The sequence below is a fragment of the Poecilia formosa genome, unplaced genomic scaffold, assembly GCF_000485575.1.
Source record: "Poecilia formosa unplaced genomic scaffold, Poecilia_formosa-5.1.2 Scaffold140, whole genome shotgun sequence".
In the NCBI taxonomy this organism is placed as follows: Eukaryota; Metazoa; Chordata; class Actinopteri; order Cyprinodontiformes; family Poeciliidae; genus Poecilia; species Poecilia formosa.
The window spans coordinates 1,336,549-1,353,691 of NW_006800079.1; the positions used below are offsets into that span (position 1 = coordinate 1,336,549).

The following is a 17,143-nucleotide window of genomic DNA, read 5'->3' on the forward strand; positions in this document are numbered from 1 at the left end:
ACAGGCTGATTGTGACTCAACAATTGGTAGGGTTTTGAAATGGCTCATGTTCTGTTTCAAAAATGGAAAATGAGCTGTTATTTATTATAAATAATAAATAAGTTATAAATAAGCTGTTTTTAGAACCAGCCCAAGTCTGAGACCCAAATGGAATTACAGAAATGTGCAAATTTGTAAAGTGTGCCCTCTTTAAACAATACATAATCAATATATAGCCCTTTGTTTTTATCATTTACAATGCATTTTGCTTAATTTTATTATATATTTAATATCTGCTGCAATGGGTATTTTGTGATGAAAATAGTAAAGATGTAAAATTCCCAGAGTAAAGTGGAGTAAAGCCATTTATGACCTTGTTGCATTGAAATACATAATCACCCTTTGCATATATCCTGCCTCCATCTGCAGGCCGGCTGTGCACCGACGAAGGAACAGATTCCATGTGTCCAATTAAGGGCGCATTTCAAATGCTCTTACATCTTACTGAATGTGTGCTGATGTACATTTAATGGTTCTTTTCAACACTTGTTCTGCTCCTTGTTCAAACATGAAACATGCAGCCTCTCAGGAATCCCCCTGAGTAACCTCCTTTTATCCAGACGTCTTCATAAAGACATTCTCCACACAAAGACACATAAACAGACCATGTCTCCGGATGTTAAATGAGCACACTGACACACAATAACGGAGCTGAATCTATGGTTTTACTCATTTCTTAAAAAGAAAAGATTTTCACCTGGTGAGGATAGCTTAATCACTTCAGCTCCAGTTTATTTGTTGTTCTAAATGTTACCACAGAGGAGGATTTTCTAGCTTCTTTCCACTCCGTCTCCACCAGCTATCTTCCCTGGACTCTCCCTTTTACTGCCTCTTTCACTTCTCCACTCAGTGTGCTCTGCTCACACACCCACGCGCCCCTGTAGGTGTAACGTTACGGTGCAGCCTGTTAACATTCCCGGGCCGGACCCGCTGAGGCTTTCCAGATTGTTCTGTTTAGACAAACGCTGCCAGGCGGGAGCTGCGGAGGTGAGGGATGGAGCGCCGACGCCGCACAGCAAAACGCGAATGCACCAACTGACATTCAGAGAGCGGCCTTAAAACAATGCAAGTGTAAATCACCCAGTGTGTTTTCATTTTCACATTTATGTGACTGTGCATCTAAACACACGGACACACACGCGGAGTTACCATCCTTCAGAGGGACCCTCAGCCTCTGTGTGTCATTATGCTGTTGGAAATGCCAGCATCGTTAAAGTGGCCTGTTTGCTTTAATTGAGAAGCAGAGTGAAAATAAATGCTTCAGTGTCGTTTGTTTCTTCGGCTCCCTCAGGCTCTCTTCTCTCGGCCTCCACCAATTCATCAAAGAACCTTAAACTCTTTTTCTTTGTTTCTCTTTTTCTTTCATCTGGCCCCAGACCTTCTCCCAATTTTCACTTGTTCTTCTCTACCATTCTTATTTCCACCTGACGCTCCCATAGCTATAGATTACACTGATGACAAATAGAAGATCATTACAGTTGTGATTGATTAGATATGTTTGCTTTGCTGAAAACTCCATTTAAACAGTGGAACTCTCTTGTTTAGGAAGAAATTTTCACTCATGGTGGAAGTTTAAAATAAATATGGTTCAAAAGAATAACTTTCTCAAAACCTAAAATCAACAGGGGATGGGAGACATTTTTTTCTTTACTCCTGACATGCAATGTTTTGGATCATTTCAGCAACAGTCATGGGAAAAATGAAGTGCAGTGGACCCCTGCCTACCCGCAGTTGAGTATCTGCAGATTTTTCTGTCCCACAAACACAGAGTCTCCACTATACACTTTGCCTTCTTTAAATCCAGGGTTATGTCATAGCATCTTAAAATGATCATTGTTTAAATCTAACTTCATGTGAACAAAATCACAGTAAATTTCATACTTTCATTCATTAACAAAACAGAAAAAGCCATGTAACTAAGTACACACCATGATTCTGTAGAAGCAGCCTTAGCAGCAGTAACTCAAAGTTGTCACTGCCTGCTTGACATCAACCTTTCACACGATGATGCCATCAACACATGACGGCATAATTGCTTCAGGTTGACTCAGTCCTTGCACTAGACCGACAACACCAGCCCAGATCACCACTGATATTCGTTTTCCTAAACAAGGTGTGTATGCAGGGCTTATATCTTTGGTATTTGGTCTCATGTCTGAAGGACTTTGCTCCTAAAATGTTCTCCTATTCAGAGAAAATTTTCTAGTTGTTCCATTGTTAATGTCAATATTTACCACACCGACTAACTCCTCTAGAGTCCTACATGGAGCTTGTAATTCTTTTGTAATTTATCACGAAATGCCACAGACTTAATGTGATGTAAATGTTTTGCAACATCGACTCCTGGAAATACTAGAAGCTGCTTTAAATGTTTTTCATTTGTGATTTCTTTNCTCCTGGAAATACTAGAAGCTGCTTTAAATGTTTTTCATTTGTGATTTTTTTTTTTTTTTTTTGCTTGCTACAAAATCGGTGAGCAGCAATGATTGCTTTTCTAAAGTAATTGCTGGTTTCTTTTGTCCCTGCCGTTGTGTTAACACACCTGTTTGCTCCGGGCCAAAAAACTACCGAAACTCCTGTTTTTATAGACGTGTTCACCACAACTGATGATATGTTAAAAGCACCTGGATTTTTTTTTTCTTTCAATAATACAAAATGAAAGAAGGAGGAGCACATTAAGTTTTTCATTGTTTGTTCAACTTCACTTTGGTGGAAGATGAACAAAAGCCATGCAACTAAGTACACACCATGATTCAACAGCTTGTAGAAGTACCCTTAGCAGCAATAACTCAAAGTTGTCACAGTCTTTTGTTTATTTGATTTTCACACCTCATAGTTCGGTGGACTATGAGAATGAATTTACCCAGAATGCCCTGCATCATAGCCGGCTTACTGCTTTTGGAGCAGTCTCTGGTCTGCTTGCATTATGCATTCAAACCAAACCAGAGTTTGCTTCTTTGGTCCACATCAGAGTTTGATTACGCATCCACACCTCGCCAAACAAACCGGACTTTCTAGGCAAACCAACTGGAGTTTGAATAAAGCAGACTAAACAAAACTGGTGTGGATCCACACTGAAGTCCTAACAACTGAAACGACTGAATGTAACAACCCAAAACGGAAAAAAAAAATCCTTTCCTAGTCTTATGTACTGTATATTAGCAGTAAACAGTTTTTTTGTTTTTTTACAACTCCGGTTATTTTTCTAAAGACATTTCGAGGCAAGCAAAGCTTGTCCGAAGTGATTTGCAGGACTATCCTGTCTCTCCGCTCTCCTCCATCCAGTCTGCCTCTGCTCCTTTTATTTTATTTTTTTTTGTTGAATCTTGCTGCACACACACAACTCTAAACCTTCCCTGTCAGACACGACACTTCCAGTGGAGCAAGGAGACAAGACTGAATGCTTGATCGCTCGCTCAGACTACATGCGGCCCCGCTCCTTGACCCATGCTACCCTGCAGCCTGACAGGGAAATACGGCCTGCACTCATTCACAAACGCACACATTCAAGTCTCTCTTAATGCAGGCAACATGTCACACTCTAAATCCTCTCATTTCCCCTTTCCTGTAGCTGCTCACTCAGGCGTGTTCGACGCTGAGAGTATCAGCGGCCGAGGTAGTTTTGGCTGGCCCAACAGACAAGAAGACACACACAGCGTCGCTCGTTCTTCACCGCAAACGTCACACACTCGACTCTATTGCAAATACATGCGCTCAAATCCACACACTCTGATCCCTTTGGGCACCAGAGATGAGGTTCAGGTCCTGCCCAGTTATGCTGAACCGACACCAGCGCCTGCACCAGGTGTGTGTGTTGATCCTGGACGGTCAGTGGTGCGTTTCGGAGCCAGGTGATAATGAGGTCCTCGCTGACTGCATGGCTGTGTCACTGCAGGGTTTTGGGTTTGTGTGCACGTTTGTCCAGACAGGTCATGGACTGTTGCTCTTTACCGAACCCCATGATGTTCCCCAGACAGTCATCAACACCTGTGGAGGGTCCGTCTCCCACCGTTGTTCCGCTCTCACTCAGCTCAGTGTGCCTGAAACTGAACTTATACCTTATAGTCGACTATTCAATATTGCTCTTAGTAGCAAAGCAGGGATTATTAAAGTCGCTGGCCATGCAGGGGTCACAGTTGCATGTAGCTGACATATTCTTTGTAGAACTGCAAAATTGTGAGAAAGTTGCAGCATCTATTCTCCTTCCAGCTCTTTCTGCATCTTTCACTTGATTTAAAATGTCCGAAGTTAGATCTTTTTATTTTATATTTTTCCTTCAAAAGAACCTTTTGCAAATATCTGGCAGTCATTTTGATCATTCTTTTATTTGTTTTTCTATGTGTTTCTACTGTTGTGTTTGGTTGATGATGCCTAGATTTGTCTTTTTTCTCTTTTTTCTTTTCAACACTTTCTCAGAAGGCATAACCGATCTTCTGCTAAATAATACTTATATTTATCATGATGACTTGTATGTTTTTTTTTTTTTATCATTTATTTCAATTTTTAATTGCCAAATGCTAAAACTTGGGTGGAACTTAGCAAAGAACTAGTTGCAAATTGAATCTCCATGCATTTTAATAGTGGCAATATGATACAATTTAGACGATCTTTTTATCTGAGTTTTGCTCCACTGACAAAAATAGCAAATCTGATTTTCTTGTTGACATATTCAACATAAATATAAAGTTTTGAACATCATTTGGTCATTTCTAAAATAAATAAAAATATATAAGTTCTAATGAAAGTTTCAGATACCAGCAAAGTAAAAAAAAAAATAAAAATCTGAAACTTTCACTTATTTCCTCCAATATTACAGTTATTGCAGCATGATATGAAATTCAAACTGCAAAGAAATTAGAGATGATGAAGTGGATTGTTCTGCTTTGAAACAGAAAAGTAATATAACCTCCTGCTATAAACCTGAGCTACTATCAAATGAGATTTTTCTTCTTTAAAGCCAGGCCTGGGTTGTTTCTGGCACTTAAATAGAGTACAACCTCCAACCAGTGCATTAGAAGACATTTCCACACACTCATCATAGACATGAATGTCAACTTAATCTTATACGCTTAATTATACATTTCAACAGTTATTTTCTCCAGGCACAATGATAATACACCATCTAGCTTTTTGACAATAAGAGCTAGGTGCAAAGGTTTGAATTTACTGTTTAAAGTTAAAGACAGGCAGTGGTTCTGATTTGCCAAATTCCCTGAGCTTAATGAATATATTCTAGTTTTTTTTAACCTTTACATTATATCTTCTTTCTGTGGTTGTATTCACTCTCTTACTTGGCTTTGGCTGCAGCTTCAGACTACTAGAGAAGCCTTTCCCTGCTTTTGCCAAAAAGATCTTCAGGTGTTAGTTGTTTATGGGTTTTGTCCTGCTGATGACGGATTGACGGCTGGTGGACTTCTTAAACTAATGCACTGCCTCTTTGAAAAGACCCTGCTTGATTGGAATCTGTTTGATTCCCTGAAAAAAGGCTTATACTAAAATGTGACCAAGTATAAAAAAGGCTTTTAGACCATGCAAAATTAATAAAGGCAACTTAAAATAAAAAAAAACTAAAAGGAGAGTTTACTCTGAAATCGGGCGCTCCTCCTGCTCATATATTGGTTGGATAAGCGGGTGTGCCTATACAGTATGTAAACTTTGGAACAGAAGTGTCAAACTCCGTTTCAGCACTCATACTCTGCAACTTTCATACATGTCGTTGGTTCATACCTGATTAAAATGGATAATTTACCTCCTCAGCAAAGTGTCCATTTTTTCTGAGTTCTGCTAATGACTTAATTATTTGATTCAGTTGTGATCAAGCAGACACAAACCTAACAGTTGTAATTATTATTTATTATTTAGTTAATCCTTTTTATTCAATTTAAATGAATGAAGTGAAAAAAATTATTTATTTTTGTTTTACAAAAAATATATTAAAAAACGCATCTATAGAAAGACCAAAGCCGAACTTTAAGCAATTTTTTTGTACCACCAAATTTTGGTGGTACAAAATTTGGTGGTACAAAATCATACTCTTCTCTAGATTTGTCCATTATATATTTTAAAATAAAACCTGTCAAGGTCAGACATATTACTTACATTTACTTTTCAGTAAAAGTAAGTAATACTTTTACTTTTCAGGGAAACTGAGAAGTAAAAGTGAACTTGAATTAGAATATTTAACGATGCAAAACTCTATTTTGTGTCATGCTATGGCTCTTACATTTTCAAAAAGAGCATCTGTTTTTTCACCCAAATATAAAATATTAAAGCCAAATCTCATCATTGTTGAAATTGAATTAAACACAACATATCAGAAGGAAGTGAAGAAAATCTCAGCCATATTTATCTAAGCACTCTTTTGTTTGCCTCTATTCGTTCTGTGTTCCGATGTTTGGAGAGAAAATCCAGCTACTATAGTCTTAGAGTACAAACACAATGGAGGTTACAAGAGGTTGTGTGTTTGTTGTTGCTTGTGCGGATTACTGAATCGTGTGTGTGTGTGTGTGTGTGTGTGTTTGTTCAGGGTCTTGATTGCGTGCATTTCCCTTTGTGTTAATAAATGAGGAAGGGCAACAGAGGTTGAGCTTGCTGCTTGCTCCCCAGCTGGCTTGGTTGTATCATAGCAACTCTACATGAATAATAATCATAAACACAGACATACACACACAACACACACCGTAATGAGCTATTCTTCCCCAGCTACTCCAGCTAATCTCTCTCAGCTGTTTCTACTCTATGCTGAGATCGCGTTTGGAGTAAGCATTCATTAACTTTGCTTAAATCCAAACAGTGATTCAGAGTTTAAATGAATTTGACATTTTCACCTCAACACAAAAACAGACAAAACAACATACAACAGCAATCGGTGCCTTTTGTTTTCTTCCTTCACACTCTGACTCTTTCATGAAGGTTGCACAACACTTTATACAATACACACTTGAGCAAACTCTGGGATTAATACAGTAAACATAATTATGAAAATGAATAAATAAAGGACAATTAAAGTGTTTTTTTTTACTGAATAATCCTCTAGAAAACTATCAGTTTCAAATGGAAAGATTAGTTGCTGGAAACTAGTTGCATTTGAGTTTTGTGGTACTTCAGGAACTTTGTGAACTTAGAAGACATTAACATCATTGCTTCTTTTATGGCATGTACCCACAAGTAACTCACATGGCATCAACTTAGTGCATTTAGGCATCTGGACATGGAGAAAACAACTTTCTGGAGTTCAAATGATGAAGAAAGGAAATTTAAGATGTGGCATGGTTGTTGATGCAAGACTTTCCGATCTGATTGTTTCAGATCTGCCTGGATTTTTATTATGATAGAAAGGCACCAGTAGCTCAAATAATCACTTGTTGCAACAAAGGCATGCAAAACACCAAAATTGAAAGGTTGAACCTTTGAAGCAGAAGACGACACTGGGTGCCACTTTTTTCTTTAGCCGCATTTAGGAAACTAAGGTTACAACTCATGCAGGCGCACCAAAATTTGATAATGACAGACTGGAAAATCTTTGCAAGGGGTATTCTATTCTCAGTTTGAGCAAAGACATTCAGATGGCATGGTAGAGGCTGCTGGGTCTCAAAGTGGGTTTTGCATGTAGGCTAAAAGGTTTAATTTTGGTCTCATCTGACTTGAGAACCTTTTGCTATCTGCCTACTTCACTCTATATGGCAAACTGCAAACTGGATGTCTTCTTTCAACATTTTAACGCAGATAACAGTTGCTAATAAATGTTAGCCTTATCTGCTAGCTCAGGCTGATGTCCGTGTCTTGTAAGGCCTACCAATGTGCTACGGTCACATGTTTTCTAATGATGGATTGAACAGAACTGTTTCATGACCTAACCCAAATTTAAACTTCAATACAACTATATCCCTGACCTACTGTATTTCTTGGTCTTCATGATCCTGTTTATCCACTAAAGGCTCTTACTCACCAGAGCTTGTTTCCTCTTATGGTTCACTGCTTTTGGTGAGGTATGAAAGGCCATCTGAACTTGTAAAGGGAGCTTATTTAGATAGTTTGGGGGGGGAAACCCTCGTTTTGTTCGATTGAGGAAAAAATGTGCATGACTTGCAAAGTTTGCAAGCTCTGTACACAACAAAAGGGTTTTAATTTTTGAGAAGTGCGGTTCTTAAAAGTAAAACAGCACAACAGCAACGGGCATCAGAAGTTGAGCTTAGTCGTTATTGAAGATTGGTACCTCCCTAGTTTCATTGCATCTTTAATTTTTTTTGTGACGTGTATGCTATGAACAATTTTAATCAGCTTCAGTGAGAGTTTTTGGGGCAACTCTCTAGAAAAATGCTAGAAAAAAACAAACTCCTGCCAGTTTTAAATGTTTTAACATGACAGGAGATAGAAAACAGTTATTTTTTCTTCTAGAGAAGCAGCATAAAAAAGAGGGATCAAGGATTGCTGGTAATCCACGCTTCCTCTCTCTCTCAAACACTCGACCTTTGCTCGTCTCTGTTTTCATTTCCTGCTCTTGCTGTCCCTCCTTCCTCATCGTCTTCCTCCTGTTTCTGTCGCGCTGACATGTTGAAGTGACTCCTACAGTTCTCCTCTCCATCACTGTCTTCTCTGCACTCTGTTCCATTGACACAGAAACAAATCTGACACCGCGAGCACAAAAACAGCGACCGTGTTTGATAAACAAGCAACACAGTGTATGAGAGTAAGGAAGCTTTTAGCTGCGCCTCTTATCTCACTTCCTCTCAGCAACAAAAAAAGTAAAGAACCCCAAAACCAGCTCACGTCTTGAATGTTGTCTTTGAGAGTCGCTCACCCTCCTGACACACACAGACTCATTCTTTCTTTTTTCACACACTCACTCCTTCCACCAACATGGACCGGCTGTGGTGCGAAGTGGCTTAATGAAAGCACGCTCACAGTACTGCTAGTCTGTCAGACACACATATGTGCATGCAAACTGCCCAGATGAACTGAAGGAGGAAAGATACTTTACATTAATGAATTAAGCCGAAAAGTTCCAACTCAGAATCAGCCATATGGATGTTGACAGGAGTGGCTTAAAGTTCGTGGACAAAATATTCAAAGCTGAGTGCTGTTGGATTCTGTGCATGAATTAAAAACAGCAGATTGTGTATTTGGTCAAAACGTGTCTGGACAGTCGTGGGCACCACTAACGAAACAATTAGTTGAGCTAATCCTAAACCACTAATCATAAACATTAGTCATGCTAATGCTAAAGTGCTAACTTCAATAATACTCCAGAATGTATCCATAAAAATGTAATTAGGGGAAACTAAGTGTGCATTTAAACATTTTCAAAGTTATCAAAAGCAAAAAATTTGTTCCGCTATTACTGCATTAGCAAATTAGCAGAAGAGTGTCCACCTCTGCTTCTGGATATTTAACTTTTAATCAGTTTGGAACCATTACAATAATTCTATGAAGTTTTGTTTTCTTTTTTGTTTTTTACCTAACAGTTCTATGAAAAGGAAAAGTTACATCTTTACATGAAATACCTAAACGTACACCACATGCATGTGTGTTTTTCTTACAGTGACCTGCAAAAGTGTTCATAAATTTGGACATTTGAAACATTTTGTCACTCTTAGAACCTCAATGTATTTCTAAATTACTTAACTTGTGGAAGGAAAATGAAACAAATGTATTATTCTGATAATGCTAAATAAAATCAAGTGAAACCAAATGCACTTCAGAAGCCACCTAATCAGTAAATAGACCCAACATGTTTAATCTTATCTCACTATAATTATGTTCTGTAAAAGCCTCATAGTTTTACATTAAAAACATTGGAGGACAAACAGCATGGTGGGTAATGGTGTGGAGAAGTTTAACAGGGTTAAGGTTATAAAACAATATAAACCAGGTTTGAACTGTCCTTTGGAAAAGGGAAACGTGTAGCACAAGAACTTCAAGAACTTTAATCAAAGAAATCCACAAATCTTGCCTTTGGGGATAAGTAACAAGAAGAAAGCCACTGTTCAAACAATTCCCTAAAAAGTCCTATTTGCTGTTTTCCACAAGTAATGTATGGAAGACAGTAAATATGTTAAAGGTGCTCTGGTAAAATGACACTAAAATTGAACTCAAAGTATATTAATATACTATAAAATCCCAGTCAACATCCAGGCTTAAATCCGATTAAGAATTGGTGATAACTTGTTTGTAAAGACACATCTCTTTGTTTTTTTGGTTCTACAAAAAACAAAGTGGGGCTGAATGCAAAACATTTTGCAGATTTTTGCTTGCAAAAAATAAATTAAGCCATGTGTAATTTTCTTTCCACTCAATTCACAGTTATGAACTCCTTTGTGTTGGTACACAACCACACTGAAGTTTTAAGGCACCAAAACATCTTTAAAAAAATGAGACCGCTAAAGCAAACATATTTGATTGAACATCGGAGAACTTGTTTTAATGTGTCAAACAGAGTCTGTTGAATAATGACATGTTTTGATACATTCAGCTTTATTGTTCACTTTGATTTGTTGACATGTAAATTTCTCCCCACTGTCCTGTGATTTTGAACCAGACTGTTGATGAATTAGTTGCTTTTGATGCGCATGATTTGCCTGAAATTTGATTATAAAAGAAGACCTGTTACAAATACTCATAAAAAAGGTTAAAAAGTATGGATGGGGAAAGACAAAAAACAAAGAGAGAGAGAAATCTTACCCCCTGCAGCTGCTCCCTGGCACACTAATGTGAATAAAATCAAAGCAGACACTGATCACTGCATATTTGTGCTTTCAGATCATTAAAAAGTATGTTCTAAATACATGGTAACACAAACACCTGTTTTATGTGGTTCTTCAAAGCACCGTTACTCTCGGGTAAACAGTGCTGTTGAAAGATCAGGCGTTGGTTTCTAAAGGCGCTGATGTGTTCTGTGTTGGTGCCCGCTGCTGATGAAGCATTTTATTCTTCCCTGGACGGTAGTGGAAGAAAACCGACCCGTAATTTTAGACGATAACTATTTGATTTCTCACACTGCGGATGCCTCATTAGCTACTAGCAGGATGTGCTGTTTTTCTTTGAATGAAAGTTGTGAGAGACTTTGTTCTCTTACAGGAGGAAGATTAGATAGAGCTTAGTCCGTGAGCAAAGCCCGGCGCAGCTCATTTGTTTGTTTAAATTTGCTCATCGAGATATAAACTACCAGCACAGTCCCATCATCCCTTTACTGTCGCCTCCATCTGTGAATCTAGCTGCTTCCATGTGGTTGAAAGTAAACAGTTGGAGAGAAACTGAGTAGATGAAAAATGAGCTGGAACTTTATTTTGGTCTTGTGCTGTTTTGAACTATTTCTGGTTACATCTGTTTTGTTTATCTTATGCTTTTGCTCCTTCTGTATTTATATCTTACATACTGGAAAACCAGCGTACACATCTGTGTGACTTTATGTCACTTAAAATAGAAAAGGGATTTTAATCGGCACCTACTCCCCTCCTCCTCAGCTAAGCAAAAGGTTACACCTTCTTTGATATAATGACACAGGTTTAGATAATCATAAATGTCAAAAGATTTAATTGAAACTTTGATGAAATCCTTGTTCCTTTTGTGCTAGCACATGGTGACGAGGTAAAGGAATAATCCCTACTTAACTGGAAGATGAGCAGCTGTCTGGGATTCCACTTTAGGAACAATCAAACAGTCTGAGAAGGAAACTATATTCTTTAAAATATATGGAGCTTGATATTTTCAGGGGTTTGCATCAATGACAAGGACTTTTAATTATTGTCTAAATTTATCACAGTTTCAATTAAGACACTAAAATAGGAGAAATATGATTTTTCCTTTAAATTACAAACTTTGCTGCTTGTTTATTGCTAATTGAAATGCTTTTATTGAGCATTTTGTTCACTACTCCAACCTACACATTTGTGTTTTCTGAATCACTGTTTCTTGTATTGCCATGTACAGTAACTTCCTATAGGTCTAAACATGTGAAAATGAAAGAGAAACTGGTTCTGCTGGTGAGTTTCTTCTGTCTCATCATCTTTTGTGTATATTTTTCTTACATTTTAAGGATCAGCAGACCAACTAAGAATTAAATGTTAATGCTCTGAATACCCATTCATCTAAAAGGAAGTCGTGGCTTAACTTTCAGTTTCAGTCCGGTATCCAGCATCCTGAGGTGAGTAAACAGGCTGCATCACACAGTGTCACACAAGGAGATTCAAGTCTCAATTGTATCCATTTGTGCGATTTGCAGGGTGTGTGAGTGCACTGGCACTCGTGTGGATACATTTTTCAAAATGATGAACAACATCTATGGCTGACTAGTTGCATGGTGTTAAATCAAAGGAGACATTGATAACAAATTGGTGAAGTGATGCTGTTCTGTTGCAAAAACTGACCAAAAAGCTTCCTCAGGTATGAATACATGCACATCTATAACCATTTGTATGATTTTTAATTAATATTATTTTAACATAATTTAGCTCAAGGTGTAATAAAACAAAAAAACAACATAAAATGTGAGTGCTTTATTCTGCTGTATTTGTTTTAACCTCCATTATAACTGGAATACTGCTCCAAACTGCAAGTTTCCGGGTGAGTATTTTTATCTATAATGTGATCGACTGTATCAAATGCAGCTCTGACATCTAAACGAGTAATTATAGACACTACTCTATTATCTAAGGTCATATGAATGTTATTTGTAACATTCACCATGCTGTTTCTGTGTTATCACGAGCATGATTTCTTTTGTTTAATTTTCAAAGTACAGCTCTTTTTATAGAAACCTCTGGTTGCTTGGCAATTCTGCCTGGTGTGTTCCTGAAATAAACACATAGTGCAAAAGAGACATTTTGTAATAAATTCTCTATATAGGCTGTGAGACGAATCAATGCATTTATAAAATGAAAAGACATTTTCATTTTATATTTTTAATGAAGCTTATTTATGAGGACAGATATTCTCTCTGCTTCTTTTTCACTATGTTGTAAAATTATAATTGGCAATAAAAGTGAATGCATAGTTAAATTTCTAATTAAACGTAAGTTTTAATTTTACAATACTGAGTTAATGGCCTATTACAGATGTAAATGTCACCTTTTTTAGGATGCAACATTATGTGTATCTTTACCTTTTAGATTCAGCAGAAAAACATTTTTTTCTTTAAGTGATGCTCATGTTTTCTTATTCTTATTTTGTTTCGCAACAGTCATCATGTCCTCCCATCCCAAAGCCCTGACCTGACCACCTGGTCAGTTTGGTCTGTAATAAAAGTCCAAAGATGAATACAATATCATGGATCACAAAACTTAAAAAAACAGCTTCTCTTTATTCTTACATCAAACACACTCAAGTGATTTTTTATTTTATTTTATTTATTTATTTTTGGCACATGTAACAGGTATCTCAGGTATCTCAAGCAATGGCTCGGAGGCCTTGTTACTGCAGATACTTGTGACACAGAAACACAGAGGATTGTTCTGTTGTGCTGAAAATGATGTCTCCATTACATAACCAGGCCTTTTTTGCTGTGCATATCGTGCATTTAGGAAGCAGAAGATGTTCCTCGTATCCCTTTCGCTTTTCATCTGATAACTTGAGCAGCTGTAAGGAAAGACAAAACTACAGCAGTCTAACTTTACACCAGCTTTTTGTTTTCTTACATTTCTGCATTGCATTACTATTAGCACAAAACTTGCTTATTTCTCTATAATACACATCTGAACCTAGATAATCGCTTAAAAAGACAACAATTCAAACATGCAGACGTTCTTGGTGTGACATTTTCCAACTTGAAAATGATCCTAATCATTTCCCCGTATTTATTACAAAGTAGCCAAAACACATCAAAGTCAATGTTTTGGAGTGGACGACACAAAGCCATGATTTCAGTCCCATTTTAAAAGATGTGTGGGTGGAAGTGAAGCAGCATGTCAAAGCAAGGTGGCGCACATATCTGACTGAACTACATCAGTTCTGCAAACAGGGATTTGGTCTCCTTTTATACATGTTTTAAAACTCTTCATAAATCAATAAAGAAAATTTAATGAATGGGTCAAAATTACAACAAATTGGTGAGCTCTCAAAGTTTGGCCAAACTTAACAGCTGTTCCTACCAAAGGACATGTTTGTATTAATATTGTTTTTTAAAAATGGCAAAGCTTCTTGCATTTTATCAATGTGAGTTTGGTGATCCTAATATACCTAAAAAGGGAAAAGTTTAGTCTGGTTTAATGTGTTACAATGATATAAAGTCAGAAAATATATTTATCTCTTTAGGCTGTGTACAGTGTATCTGGTTTCAACTGTACATTTTTTGTGACACCACTGATGGGAAAAAAAAGAATAAAAAACTGGTTTATTTGCATGATGGAGTGTCTTTTGTGCATGAATAAAACTTTGTGGTGTGTGTATGTGTGTGTGTGTACTGTTTGCAAGCGGGTGCTAATTGATGCATTTTCTTCTTTTGTCTAAATGGAAAGCCCTTCTTATTAAACTGTCAATCACAAACCTGCGTCCCCGTGAACGAGGAGCGGGAAGCTGAAAGAAAAATGCTCACATGTCATCATAATGCAGCGTGAAAGGAGAGGAAAGAGGCTGTAAAAGGAGAGGAGCATGAGAGAGAGGGCACGGGAGGCACGGAGGGGCAGACCATTACGACAATTAGACCACCTTTTAAACAGCTTTCCATCAGAGCCGCTTGATATTTGAATGAAGCGACGAGTCTCTGCAGGAGGCTGTTGGGGAAATCAGCCCAACAATACATAAAACTGGCACTCACTTTTCATCACCTGCAGAGGACTTGTTGTTTCTCCCGGTCCCAGTTCAGTGGTTCATTTTTAATTAATTTATTTCGTTCAAATCAGTTCATATGTTAAACATGTTTTAGTTTACCTCAGCGAAGTGTGCTGATGGGAAATATTTTACACAGTTAGTAAATACTGTTGCCAAGCATCAAGATAAAAAAAAAAAAAATCAAATTGAAAAAAAAAAAAAAAAAAATCAAATTGAATTAATTTGCTTTCATTGCGTTTTCTCCACAGGAGCTGTAGAATGATTATCACTTTAGCTGGTTTGTAATCCTACAATAAAAATGTTTTGTGTAATGATAAATTGCTACTGTAGCAGCTTCGCTTCTGTCACAAAATTATGTTCTGCTGTTGGTGCACGTTTTACGTATGTTATTATTTAAAAAGTGACCTCAAAACAATCGCAATCCTAATTTAAAATGAAATAGTTTATCTGTTTACAATACAGAGTCTGAAAATGTATTTCCTGGATTGGGGAAGGTTGTGTTTTGCATAATCTCACATTGGAAATCTTTAGAAATATGTAAATTTTAATTAGAGTGAATTTAGTCAGGGAATTGAAAATATATATTTTGTAGAAAAGAAAGGCTAAAGTTTTGGGGGAAAATCATTATTGTTTCCTGGTGAAAAGCAAAAGATGACCAATTTCTTAGTCTTCTGTTGCCAGGCCAGGCTCCTACATGATAATACAACATTCTCTACAGCTCAACTCAAATTTTAATTTACAGGAGCCATTTTCATACAGCCAAGAGTTACACAAAGTGCTCAAGGTTTTATACTTTATTCTTACTGTACTCACCTGGAGTGCCAAAAAAGTGACCAAAAGTACACTTTTCCAGATAAAGTGCATTCTTTATGGCTGCACAGGAAAAGCTTTTTGCTGAGTCAGGCAGTGACATAAACTCTGGTCCTTCTCCAGCCTTGTTTGTCACAGTTCCAGCAGTTTAAAGATTTTAGGCATTGCTGTAGCTGCATAAAAATGGCAAGTTTATTTTTTATTTTTTGACTCGGCTTGTGATGATCGGGTTAAGTTTTTTGACCCACATGGAGAAAACCACTCAGAGACTCTAGTCAGGATTTTGTATTTATTAAAATGATGATCTGTTTTCTGGCAGGATCAGTTTGTGGAGACGGCGGCGCAGTAGGAGGTGAACTTTCAGTCCAGAGGAAAGGGTGCAGTTGATCCAAGGACTGAAGAAAAAGAGCTGCGGGGAGTGACCTGGTGCTCAGAATTTACCAGAAATATGGACTTTTAATTGTGGAGAACTCTGAGCTTAAGACCTTTGAGTATTTTCTAACTTGAGGACCCAGAGGATGGTTAGGTAAGAAGTTCCTCTGGATTAATCTAGAAAACCGGAGAAAGATTTCTCAGGTGGTATGAGGATTCTGAGGGTTTTATCTTCAATTCTACCAGTAAGATCAAACCATAAACTTTCTGGCTTGGGAATGGTCTGGGATCACCAATCATGGAAAACCCTTTTGGACATTAATCATACTTTCCATCATCACTTGATGTCTAATACATAACATAAGTCAAGTAGGTTTGTTTGCATAGCAAATCTCAGCAACAAAGCAGTTCAGACTTCACAGTAACCAATGAGTAAATATCAATGAGCATTACATTTAGTCAAATGGCATGATTTTGATGACATACATATTAATTTATATATTAATACACATTGATATATATTAATGTGTATTAATATACATTAAATATATCAATCAATATTCCATTCATAATTAATCAAAGGCTATGCTAAGCAGGTGGATTTTTAGCCTTGGTTTAAATGTACTGTGTTTTGGCTTTTCTGCAGTTTTCTGGAAGTTTGTTCCAGATTACTGGAGAATATAAACTGAATGCTGCTCCTCCATAAGTACCACCACATGCTTATTTAGCACCTTTAATAAACATTTCATAAAGGCAACAAGTTGATATACAACAAAATGTTTGGAACTGAAGAACTGATTCCAGGATGTCTTTGTCTTAGTTTTGTTTAATTTGCCTTCTCTTTGGTTATTTTCAAGCATCAGTAATTTACTTGGCTTGTGTGGCACAAAGGTAAGTGTTTTGTACAATCAAGCCTTTAAAATTAAAACGTCCATCAGTGGGCTTGTTTTATTGAAGAAATGTCAAAATTATACCCGTTTTTCTGCCTAGAGTGCTGTGATTCTACACATCCATAGTTCCTGGCCACATAAAAGGAACATTTTCACTGAGCGCCACCTTGAATTGCTGACAGATTTATGGAAACAGGTGTATGACTGAAAGGGACCATTAACTCCACTCTTCTTGATGACAACCAGTAAGGCTGGCTGTGGAGTATACC

General features: G+C 37.3%; 1 long non-coding RNA gene across 1 annotated transcript in view; it reads left to right on the forward strand.

Moving 5' to 3' along the window:
- The window catches only part of LOC107837408 (uncharacterized), a 29,220-nt gene extending 13,102 nt beyond the window's left edge, over positions 1 to 16,118 (forward strand). The window contains exon 3 of the long non-coding RNA XR_001663428.1: positions 16,105 to 16,118. This is a non-coding gene — a long non-coding RNA (uncharacterized LOC107837408). The remainder of the gene's footprint in view (positions 1 to 16,104) is intronic.
- The last annotated feature ends 1,025 nt before the right edge of the window (positions 16,119 to 17,143 follow it).